The sequence below is a fragment of the Daphnia pulicaria genome, chromosome 8 (assembly GCF_021234035.1).
Source record: "Daphnia pulicaria isolate SC F1-1A chromosome 8, SC_F0-13Bv2, whole genome shotgun sequence".
Lineage (NCBI taxonomy): Eukaryota > Metazoa > Arthropoda > Branchiopoda > Diplostraca > Daphniidae > Daphnia > Daphnia pulicaria.
In genome coordinates, this window is record NC_060920.1 from 13,623,668 (window position 1) to 13,636,546 (window position 12,879).

A 12,879-nucleotide genomic window follows, 5' to 3' on the forward strand; every position below is an offset into this window, starting at 1 on the left:
GATTCCTCCGTCGAGTTTGCGCCATTATTATATTCCCGTTTCGAATAATAGAACGAATGTGAACACAATAAGACGGAATCTTCTATAGCTGCTCGTCGGTTGATGACCGTAAATGGAATCTAGCGCTCCCATCTCACAATCTAACGTGTCGTGCACTTTTCAGAAGAGAAATATAATTAAAGAAACGTGAAAAAGTCGTCGATGGCTCCGTCCTCTTTTTTCAATTGGAAAGTAAAATGGAATAATAATAATAAAAAGACGGGGGGGAAGAAGATTTGATTGTTTTCCGATGCCGCCATCATCATCATCATCATCATCAATATACTCTTATACTCCGAGATCCCCGGCATATGTTCGATTTCAATGAGGATGGGCCGGCGCCCGTCGGAGCAAGTCTCCGATTTTTGAATAGGAGTCGACCGTATATGAGGCTCTTCTCTCTCTCCCAGCATCATTTGTTACATTTGGTGGGCAACAGCCAAAACAAATGAGCCTGTAATTACTCGCCCCGTGTGTGGTGGTGGCTGCTGAACTGCACCCCCCGCCCCAAAAAGAAGAAGAAGAAAATAACGATCGAGTGAATTTGTAATCAGACAATTCAAAAGAGGCACAAAGAGAAGAAAGAAGAAGAAACGGGAGATTTATTCGAGAGATTTGGTTTGGCTTTTGATTATTGCTGGCCAGCTCAGCTGGATTATAAAGAGAGAGACGCACACATATGAAAAATACCCAAAAGGGTGGAGTCTCATATGGACACGGCCACCACCTCCTTTAGAATCATCGAAGCGAGACGAGAGAAAAAACAGCCTCGGAATATCTCGACTGTGGATGTGATAATAACCGAGTAACAACAACACCAAGAGCAAGAAGATGGGAAACAAAACAAAACAAAATCATCTCATCAATATTCCCGAACGGCGATCCTTCATCAATGCGAGAGACGCGCGCGCGCCATGTGTCAGAATATCTTTAGTACAGCGGACCCCCTGAAAATTTTACCCAAAAGAAAAAAAGGCCCAGCCCAATACAACCGGGACCCTGCGCTGCTGCTGATGGGGTGGAGTCTTGTTTGCATACTAATCGCTGCTAGCCAGAGAGAACAACAACGAAATATGTAATATAAATCTGAACATGGCCCAGACATGTGTGTACACTGTGTGTGTGTGTGTGTGTAAATTCTAAAGAGCATAGTTTCACGGGAAAAAAAAGTCCATGTGCATAAATGCTGTTACCGGTCCGATGGAATCTGATCGGCGGCCAAAACCCTGAACGTGAAAGACTCTCCACTCACGTCGACGATAACCAGCAGCAGGAGCAACGACTAAAAACATTTAGACCCGCACTGTTGTTCTTGTACTGCTGCCGATATGCAATTGGAATGCTTTTACCTCTTAACCATCCCAACTATTTGATATGTCAGATGTCCCCCCCCCCCCTTTCTAGTTTGTCTCTCCACTGACCTCCCACCGGTGCGTTTGGTTTTCCCATCCCCGTCTATTTGAAATTGGACAAACAACAACAACCGAACAGAAGGAACAGAGTCTCACATTGTCTGTCCTTCCAATGGCTTCTCGTCTCCAATCAGCCGGTCAGCAGATGAAAAAGAAGCCATTGACTAATAACACGAACGTTTGAAAAATGAGTTTGCTCGACAAAAAAAAGCGACGATGGAAGGTTAAAATATCGCTGGCGTATGTACGCAACGAACGAACGAAAATGGCATTCCTCTTGTCCAGCGTGATGAAGGACTTTTGAGAGTCATTATACAACAAATTTAGCGTGTCCCGGGCTAATTTGATCACAGCAGATCGACCCATCTGTTTGTAATTGCATCATATCTCTCCTCGTCATACGCACACACATACACAGTGTACGTGTGTGTCTAACGCTGAAAAATAAGAAATGAAAGAAATTAAGAATATTTATTCTACACGCCGAGAAACGTGACAACTGCTGGGAAGAGAAAACTGCCGGACAAACTATCCACAACACCTGCCCCAGTGATGGCGCGCGGGCATAACCCATTCCCTGGCAACGTGAATTCGTCACATCACGGCGGCGCAGCCTAAAGTCCGTCTAAAGAATATAATAATGGAATAATGAATAATACACATAACAAACACCATATGGTGTCATCGTGACGCCGAAATGATGATCATTTCGTGTTTGTTTTTCCCCTTTTTTATTTCTTGTGTTTATTTCATATACAGCCAAGGGGATGGGAGGCTTTGCCCTGAATCTTTCACGCGGGACTTGATGATCGCCGTGACACACTTCATTTCACACATATCCGTTGGAGGTTTGCTGGATTATTGCCGCCCCTTTTGCCACGAATTTCCTTATGTCCGCCCCATCACGTCGCATCACCGCGATGGATGGACGGACCCCTCCTTTTCGTCCGTCAAAATAATAAATTCGATTTTCTTAATAATCAGACGAGTTCATTTTATTCCAACCCAATGGCTGATGAGAACCAAACGATACTATACAAGTGCGTAAACGAACGAACGAACCGTAGCAGAAATGTTCGAGTACATTTGCTCCTCCCTCGTCGTGTGTTCAAGTGTACACAGACCATCGCCTATTCGGAAAGGCCATCAGAAAAGAAAAGAGACGGAATGGATTGCTGATTCTGTGGGGTAGTAGTAGACGCGGCCATCACGCTCAGTTGGTTCTCTCCATAGACAATGTTTACGTCTCCTATATCTAATATCTCGATGGAGATAACGAGAGAGAGAAAGGACGTCTGCAACATGTTATTCCCCCAGCAACCCCATCAGTTCCTCATCCGATTCTTTTCTTCTTTTTCCTTAAGGAAAATATTTCATTAGAAAAAAAAAATGATTCCGTCTGTCCGTCCGTCCGTTGGTCCGGTACTACTACAAGCCCGTCACATTCTTTGCGGGCGACGCCATTGAGATGGGCGGCCGGCTCGCGTTTATCTCTTGCGAGTTGTTGCCTTCATCGTCAAGGGGGTCATCTGTTTTAGAAAGTTGTGCTGTTGCATCTCGCGGCTGCTGCTCATGTTGGCTGGCTGGCCGCTTGATTGAGAGCTGAGAGCTGAGAGCTATTTATGCTATGCACAACTGCATGGCAGCCAGCAGATCGGGTCACGGCCCTCATCCGCTCTTTCTCGTCTCTCCAATATTATTGGAGTACTATATGCTGGGCGATGGCTGCACTTTGACCGACCGCCCCATCTCCTCGTCCGTCTTGTGTTGTAATAGCCGGGCGCACTCGTTACACACACACACACAACATGTGCGACCCTTGACGATGAAGGAACGTCTCCAGCCGGCCGGCTGCCCAGCCTTTTATGATTGGATTATGATTGGAGCGACACGGACCCGACATGGAAATGACGCCCGACGATTCTCATTAGTCGGCGATTAAGACCGAGCCGAGTGTTATTACCAGTTCTACCAGGCCCGCCCGGCGTGATTATATTCTATCCAATACAACACGAGCCACAACTCAAACGAGCCGCAAATGAGCTTTATTGATGCTGGATGAGGTGAGCCGATTATTCAATATCATTCGACGCGACTCTCCAATAAGTTGAGGGGAAATTGGATTTGAATAATTACAACCGCGGCTCTCTTTAGTGGCGGGGTTGATCTCTCATTCATTGATGAAGCAGGCGGACACGACGAGAACGGGCATTGAATTGTATAGTTGCCGGCCAGCACGCGATCGGGTCCGGTCGTCTTATTTTTCTTCTGTTTGCTCAGACTTGTACCTCATCCTCGTCGGCAGCGGCGCCACGATAAAACATTTTCAGGTCTCCATTTTATTGACTCGTTTCGGTCGGATTCTCTTTCCGACAACAAAAGAATCTCTGGCCGCATGTACAAGATGCAGACAGACACACGAAGGGAAGAAGAAGAAGAAGAGACGGAGAATCGATAAGAGATGGACGCAGCAGTTGCTGCGGTGTATAATAGATAACATCGGCCAGCAGATACACTTGCGTCTCTGCTTAGTGCTGCTCTATGCCTAAGAGGATAGAAGTTTCGGTCACATGCTGGGCCGATGGCGGCAACTTGCGTCTATCCCTTTTTTAGAAGCTCCGAATCCAAATCTGAATAAGGGGATGCAGCAGCATCAGCAAAGAATATAATAAGGGGCTCTTCTCCCATTTTGGGACTCCACCCTGTTGTGACGTCATTTGGTAATCGACCTGCTGCCTCGGCCGATTCGGCTGGGCTGCTGTGCCTATCTGGGAATCTCTTGCTGCCTTTTGGGATAAAAAGAGACGACCAGCTGAGTCGCCGATCTCTCCAGTCCGACTCTAATAGACTCCTGCCACCGTCGTCTCCTACTGATGCACCAGCAAAGGGGGTAAATGATATGCATATACTATCGACGATGGGATACATGTATATAGGCTCGCTCTCTACAGTCAATAACCTAAAGGGGATAGATGTAGAGAGAGATAGAGTAGTCCATTATCTATGGGGTTGCTACTCTATACGATAATAATGAATTGAAATCCAATCGGGTTCGTCCTACTGTAGCTGAACTGCCTTCATCCACATTGTCCCGGGATAGACAAGACCTGCTGTTTTCCCCTGTTGCCCTTTTTTAGAATCTGTCAGCGCAAATCGCTCATCTTCTTATCAATGAGAGACGATGGATTGATGGAACAAAAGAGCTCAAACTCACAATTGGCCTCTTTGTGCTTTCGCTTAGACCTTTTTTCTCTTTATTAACGGATCTCATGACGGCCCGCATGATGGAGAGGAGAAACCCACAACCCGACCCGACCCGATTGTTAAATTAAATATTTGCAATGATGGATATCTAAAAGACATTGAGACTCAACCTGAACAATGCAATTGTAATAAGAGATGCAGTCAGCTCAGGATCGAACCTGTAGCCGAACGGCCTTTAGACTTTAGTCACGCACAGCCACACGCCAATAGAACCAGATGCAAATGCTGGCCCATCCGTCAAGTCAACAGGTATGGACACACTTTCGTGAATGGCAAAATATAGTATATTTTTGTTTAATGAAGATAATTTCATTGGTATTATTTAGGCAGCAACAGTCGATTTTTTTAAAATATGTATCGATTTAGCATTGCTAATTTGAATATTAGTGTCGTCTGCTTAATAATTTCACAAAAACGTGGTCGTCTTGTCTACTTTTGGTCGTGTGCTCGCGTTTATTTATAAAATCACTTAAAGGTAAATAAAACTAAAAATAGAATGATCATGGAAGCATCAATAGAAGAGTTTAATCTATTCAAAATTTGTAAAATTATGCTGTTTTTCCAATGCAAGCCCCTTGTTGATATGGAAGTTTTCGTTTGCAATGTGTAACCTTGATTCTTTTGTGCAGATCTGAAACCATAGCCAGCTATTAGAACTACGAGATTATATGAAAGTTTTGCTTGTGCTGAACCTGCACAATGACTGACCCATCAGCAGCAATCTAAGTTACCATCACTTTATATTGGGTAATGATTTTTGTTACTTTTTATTAACCTGTGACCTGCTAGTTATTTTAATGATGCATTGCATAAACCCAGTCTATATCACATGGAAATCTCCTGTTACTTAACAATTACGGTTTACCCACTGTTTCACTGTCAACTTGGCCTTGGGTTATTGTTTCTGTCGATACCTTTTGTAAAACCAATTTTTCATTTTATTTAGATAAACAGCATCCCGTTTGAGTGAAGAAACTACCGATGTCGTTTGAGTAACGAATCTCTTCTTTCCCTTTCTTGAAATATCATCGAGTACACCTGTGTCAAGGTGTATTAGCCTATCACGAGGGACCCTTTGTCCTATACCCCGCCTGGTGGATTCAACTTTACTCCGGATGGATCATTTCCGGATGCCTGGCCGTTTTTCCCAGACTTAAAGGTAGGAGAAATGTATTTCTATTCTTTTGTCTTTGTCTCATTGGTGGCGTTGATTATAAATCGTTACAGCATAGTAAGATTATTCCTGTGAGCTATAGGTGATTGACTAGAACTGTTTTCTTTTGTCGTTTTTGTTGATTCAGTCAGGATTCGTTCATTTGTAGAACGACTGAAGATCAGGCTTGTTTTTGTACCTCACAACTTTGTATGAAACAATCAATTGTGAAATTATTTCAACTTGAAAGAGTTGCAGCAAAGTGCAACTAGAAAACTTGTTGACCAAGAAGGGCCCTGCCGCCACACGGCGGTACCTCCTCGTTTAATGACAGCAACAACAGTTGTAACACAGCCAGCCAGTTATTATGGGTTTACTTTTCCAAAGTGCCGTGTAATAGATGTGGCCAGTCACAGGCTGACGACTCTTAATAACAATAATTGAGCCCTAGTCTCTCATAATCTGCTTCGCTCTACTTGTCTTTTTTCCTCTCCGTTATTAAGAGCTTAGCTGTCCTCTAAACAAGACCAGTGTCCAGCCAACACTTGAGACTGGGCAGAGAGCGGGGACCTGATATTATTGAGCGATTGTAGGATCTAGAGAGAGCCCCACAATAAAACAGGGCATTATATGCAGTTAGATTTTTTTAAAGCTTTGCATGTGTATAGCATCAGAAGAGAAGAGGGTGGAGGACAACAACAACAACAACAGGCAAGGATGTTACATTCACGGGTCGGCTAACTCGGTGGGGGAATCGAAACTGACGGGGGGGAGAGAGAAAAAAAGAATAAAGAAATGCGCAGCCGCTGTTAAAGAAGAAAAAGAAGAAGACCCTCTCGGCAATCAGGTCATCGGCCAAGAGCAGCAGAGAGCGCCGGCCCAGCACTATAAGCGGACGCGGGGGTCGTCTAAACTAAATAAATACTTTTGAAATCTTCTTATTCTGTAGCTGCTGCTGCTGCTCCTGGTGAATGATATAAATGACCGTGTGTCGTCCCTTTGACAATCGGGGAAGGTGGAAGGGCAGCAGCACTGCAGCAGGTTGCAAGGGAAATCTCATAAAAGTTGAGAGAATTTCGACAAAAGGTTAAGGACTGAGGAACACAGAGCCAAATAAGTAGGACAGCTCCTTTATCTTCTTCGTTCTTCTTCTTCTTTCGGTTCGAGAGAGAGAGGGATGATGATGTCTCCATCGCTCGGGCGGTGCTGGTTTGTGCTCCTGGTATTTGTATGTCATCCCCCCTCTTCCTTCTTATTATTTCTTCTTTTCTTTTCAATCGTCTTGACCGGTTTGACTAGAGCAGCCAACAACACCTGCGGCCAATAGAATCAGGTGCAGATGAACTATACAAATCCCCAATCAATTCATTGGGCAACTTTGTCTTTTTTCATTCATCTAGGCAAACTCACCCAAAGATCTTTTTTGGTGGTGGTGGGGTTTTATTCTGTTTATTTTATATGCTGGTTTTCGATCGGTCGTGCGCGCTGGGCCATCCATCAGCAGCTGCACGGCAGTTGCATTTTTGGGTGCCATGCAAAAACTGGTCAGGCCAATCGGTAGAATTTGATCGTCCACGTATGGCGAGGAATCTTTCAAACTATCGCCAGATATTTCGAAATTTCGATCTTTTTACATCTCCACACGCACAAAATGTCGAGCGGAGGAGAAACCCAAAAGGGAGAATTCCTTCGTGTCTGACCAAACTGTTTTTATTTTTTCGCTGATAACACGCAAGAATTTCCCATCACCTGGGAAAAAGAAAAAGATAAAAACTTGTCGGAATAGAATGGTGTAAGGAGCCATGTTATATCATCCTATACAGTCTACACACACACTATATGTGCAAAGGAGATAATCTCGTGAGTATTACTGCAGGAAATGCGTGCGAGTGTCTGGTGCTGGTGAATTCGAGCGAACCCTAGAGATGATCGATATTTCAATCACGCTCTCTCCTACATCTCTAGACCAGCACCAACCATCGAAAATAAAAGAAATAGCGCCCGGTGGAATGTTGTCCATACGACGGGAGAAATGTTCGTCTCGATCCGATTGTATTATATTGCTCAGCTTTTGTTTGTTTTCCCTCGACATTGGGAAAAATGTTGAAACCGTTTCGTTGCTGGCTCCCAACTGTTCAAAATCAGAGAGGGAAAAGAAGAGTTCAAGTCGAGCTAGAGAGAGAGATGGGATCGGAATAATAGATGGCCTTCCATCACAGCCGTCTACTAATGATCTCCTCATGGTGGTTGGATAGAGGCCGAGTCTTTTCCTTGTCCTTTTAACACACAAGAAAAGGGACGGTGCTCTTGATCTTCTTCTCGTGAGAGGAGAGATAATAGAGTCATCAAGCGCTTTCACAAACAACTAATCAAATAATAATAACAACTCGAGAGAGAGGCCACGCGATATGCGTATCCGTTTATCGCCGCACTGGCATCAAATAATAGAAATGTTGATTAAGCGCCACAGGAACAATCAGCCAAAAGAGTAATTCAACTTTGAAAAAAAACACGAGCCTCCACTTAATAATAAATAAAAAGAACCGGTTGAATCTAAACACAACCCTCAATTCATTCCCCGCTTGTTTTCTTTTCTTTTTATCCTCGTCTTATTTACAAAATTGGAATTCAAAGAGAAAAAAGGGGCAAGAAGGAAAACGCCCACTCTCGGAGCCCCATTACACACTCAATGTCGTAAAAAGAAAAGAATTAAAAATCCACGGCCCCGTTTGATTGTTATTATACAAGCGTCTGCTACGTCTCTTTCCTCGTGCTGGCCAAGAGAAAAAGGAAAACGTTTAATATTATACAAGTTTCACACGTGTGCTGCCAGCCACGTTGTGTAATAACTTTCCCATTTAGAAAATAGAAGAAAAGAACCCGCGTAATCTAGAGGCTCGTTAATCGCCGACGACATACTATCGGTTTGACGATAATTCTCACGGACATGATAAAATCAAATGAAAAGAATCATTTAGGCAATCTCTTTCTTTATTTCCTGGGAGGAGGATATCTTGTTAGTTAGTCACGGGTATATAACTTCTTTCTCTAATAGTCCACACGGCTGACACAAATGATGACGAATGAAAAGAGGAAATAAAAGGACAGTTTGTTATTCGCATTCCATCTTCATCATCGTGTTATTTGCTTAGATAACAATTTCTGAAAGAGATGAATATAAAGAGTTGAGGGCTCGACGCTGTGATTTACTACGTGCATTTATAGCCGCAGTCGTTTTAGAATAGAGAGAATCTAAGCAAACTGCGTTATGTAAAGGGGTGAACCGTCTTTTCTTCTTCTTCTTCTATTTTATTTTAACAACTTTTTCTTTCTTTCTTTCTTCTTTTTTCGCTTTTCAACTGATTACGTACAGACTACACATGGGAGAAGGGTCAGCCATGTTTGGTCAATGTTGTTCTCTGCCTCTTTTTCCCCATTATCTTTTTCTCTCCATCACATGAGAGAGAAAAAGGTATAAGAGCTGCTAGACGCTGCTGGTGGGGGTTCACAAACAACTTCATTGTGTCCCTCACAAAACTTTGGGTAAAAAAGATGATGTAAAACCTAATAAAAGATGATGAGGGTTGGCTGAGCGCGCTGTTGGAAATATCATTTCTTCTTATTTCTTTTCTTATATTTCTTTTCTAGTCAAAAGGAGAGATGCAGTAAAAAACAAAACACGTTACCTGTCGACGCGCCGGCCGAGATGAAGAGATCTCCCTCCTCCCCACAACAACCCAAAACTGAAAGAAACAAGATGAGAAATTGGCTGGCATTTAGTGCTGCATCTAAAGGTGAGACAGCGGATGATGATGGGATTAGCATTTGTCCAATTAGTCGGCGATTATTATTATTATTTCCCATTTGATTTTTTATTCGATTCTACTTGATTCGGTCGGTCGGTCGGGGGGATATTTATGGGTGCCAAAGATGGAATCTTCTTCCCAACTCTACTAAGCAGTTTAAAGTGGAGAGAGAAAGGGGAACAAAAAGACAAAAGGCATTGGAAATGGAATGGGACATTCCGCGTCTGCGGTCGAGTGAGTGATGACCTCTTGGTACCCGTGCGCCGGCCGACCGTGACCCCCTCCATCCATCCAGTGAACTCCTCCAACAATATCATCCAGCAGCAGCAGCAGCAACACACATGCACGGCTATATAGTTTGGTAAATATATTTTGGCTGGCGGAGATCTCTTTAACGGAACCATATGGTGTGTCGTGCCTCTTATTGTCTACTGCAATGCCGTCGAATGATGTAACAAACCCCCCCTGAAAAAGAAAAGAAATACTTTTTTTTAACCGGCGGGGTCTTTCTCTATGGGCATGGGGTGAAAAGTCGAAACTGTCAACGTCACACCCTCAACGTGTAGCCAGAGGATTAACTTCCTCCCCTTTAACATCAGCCAGGACAAAAAAGAAGAAAAAAAGTTCCAGCTGGTTCGGCATCGGACAATGTAATGGCCATGTCGAATGATGCCAAAGAAGAATCTAAACGAGCGGATCCTGTTATATTCCTTGTGACAGCCATTAGAGCCGGCCCGGCAGTTCCACCTTATTACTAGATAGACTGTATAGGGATCGTCAGCAGTAGAGGCGCTAATTGAATCGACTGATGTGATTAGAGTTGATTCGGAGTGAAGGCAGTTACAGCATCTACACAGTCCATGTTGGCGGCCCGGAATTCCCCAGTTGCCCTGGATGGAATCTTTCGCACGTCTCCCATGACCAGCCATCCCAGACCCAACGCCTGGAAAACAACAACAACAACCAAGCCGAAAAAAAGAGAAAACTTTCCTTTTACAGTGCCATTCTCAGACACTGGATGGTAGATGCATTCGTTCCTTTTTGTAATTTATAATACCCACGTCGTTAATATTCTTTCTTTTTTTTAAATGAAAAAAAGAGTTGAGCTGCTGCTGGCCAGGAAAAATGCGGAGAGAGAAGAAAACCAACAACAACCCAACGGATTTTTTCGAAATCATCATAATAATAAAAAAGGAGAAGAAGTTGTGGAAAAAGGCGGTCGTGTTATACGACGGTGTAATAGATCCCCCCGCGTGTCTCGAACCGTTTTTCACATCTCTTTTTCTTCTTCTTTTTCCTCCTGGCCTCTCTAGGTAGTTTGCACGGCGCAGCACAACCACACGCTCAAAAGTTTCAACTAACAATCAGCTGAACGCTGGCCTGTAGATGATGATCATCATTTGGCTACTGAAAACGGGTGGAGGAATAGGAGAGAAACGCTGGGAAAAACTGCTCTATACTTATACCAAAGTCTAGAAGAAGTAGGTAAATAACTCATTTGAAAACTGAGAAAAAAGTAGAAGAAAACTTTTGCCGCCTTTCTCTTCTTTCTTCTCTGCTATTATTATCATGGACAGCCAGCCAGCCAGCCAGCCAGTGTGTTTGTGTAAATAGATATAACGGCGTTAGCTCAACTTCTCTCTCAGCAGTGCCCAGCCATCATGGAGTGAGAAGCTTATATAATCTAGCTGCTGCCGGGCCAATGCGAGACGGCAGAATCCGTTTGTTGGCTGCTGTCCCCCCGAGAGCAGAAGATTTGCCTCTTTTTTCCAGCATTGCTGGCTGGCCATTTCTCGGTTGTCTGGCGAAAAATGCGCAAAAGGGAGAAAGACGGGCGTGTGATGTGCGCAGGGAAGGGAAGAAAACGACGTCAAGTGTCAATGACGAAAAGGCAACAACTGGGCTGATGGCTCAGAGACTCGACACAACAAGAAAAAGGGGCGAAGAGAATCAAAAAAAGGGCAACAAAAAATGCAACAAAAAGAGGATTGACGGTAAAAGAAGAAAGGCCGTCACCGCGTCGGGGCCCTTTTTTCCATCACATTTCCTAAAGACATTTCGACTCGCCGAATTTTCCCCTGTTACGAATAGGGGGGATTATATTGCTGCTGTCGACCTTCTTTTCTTTGGGATATTTTTTAAATTTTATTTTGCGTGTTGACGATGTTACAATCGCATGAAAAGAATTATTCCAGTAGAAACAGCGGCTCAGAGGATTATGACAAGCGATCAATATCGCACCGATTGGCAACGCCATCACGTCACGGACAGATTCAATTTCTCACACACAAAACGCTCTATACACAACGAACAAAAGAATGACATAATATCTAGCGACCCAGATTTATCAATTGACTAAATTTGGGGTTCATATCGTCGTGTATTATATTTTAACATGTCGGGCAAGGGGCAAAGGGGGGGATTTCAACGGAATCTGATTCCAACCACTAATAAAATGTCGTAACCAAACAGGCGAACGCGCGCCCGAGGAATTCTCTCCGATTTCGTGCGCCAGCGATGGCCAGCCCGGCCAGATTCGAATAAACTGGGAGGATCGAATGTTGGGTCCAGTCAACGTGACTGAACGCAACATGGGGAGATGAAATGAACGCCAACAAACGAAAACAGGAAATGAAATCAAAAACGCCTATTCCCCCCTCCGTCCGATTTCCCCTTTTACATTTTTGTATTTGGGTTGTTGTTTTTATAATCAGAGAGCTAAAAAGAATTCCGATGAAGAAATCGAGTGGGCCGCCTGAATTTTTTAATTTTTCACGTTTCCAGCGATGAGTCGCCGCGCATATAACATTTGGTGGTGGTGGTGGTGGGTGCCCAACTGCTTTCCATACATCACGTGTGGGAGGGCCGTGAATGTCGTCATTCCTCCTCCTCGGCGTCCAACAGGAAACAACCCAACTCTTTTCTTTCTTTTCTAAAAAGGCATTTCACGCGGCTTCTTGACGATGATGATAGTCATCTGGCGTAACAATCGCCTGTCCAATCTGCCCATCCATTCACCACCACCCCCCACCATCACCACCGGATTGGCTAGTGATTCACTTGTACCTTGGCTATTTCGAGTCGTTTCATACGAAAAAAGAATCGCGCTGGAATATCTGTTGAAAGTGTAATCGCCGGGATATTTCGGAACTCCCGCACGGAGAAGAACGTGCTGTCCGTGAGTTATGCGCCTTCGACATTTTGG

The 12,879-nt window shown here is 44.0% G+C and overlaps 1 pseudogene; it reads left to right on the top strand.

Annotated features, from left to right (window-relative positions):
* Positions 1-12,879, top strand: part of LOC124311960 — a 283,467-nt pseudogene that overhangs the window by 234,983 nt on the left and 35,605 nt on the right.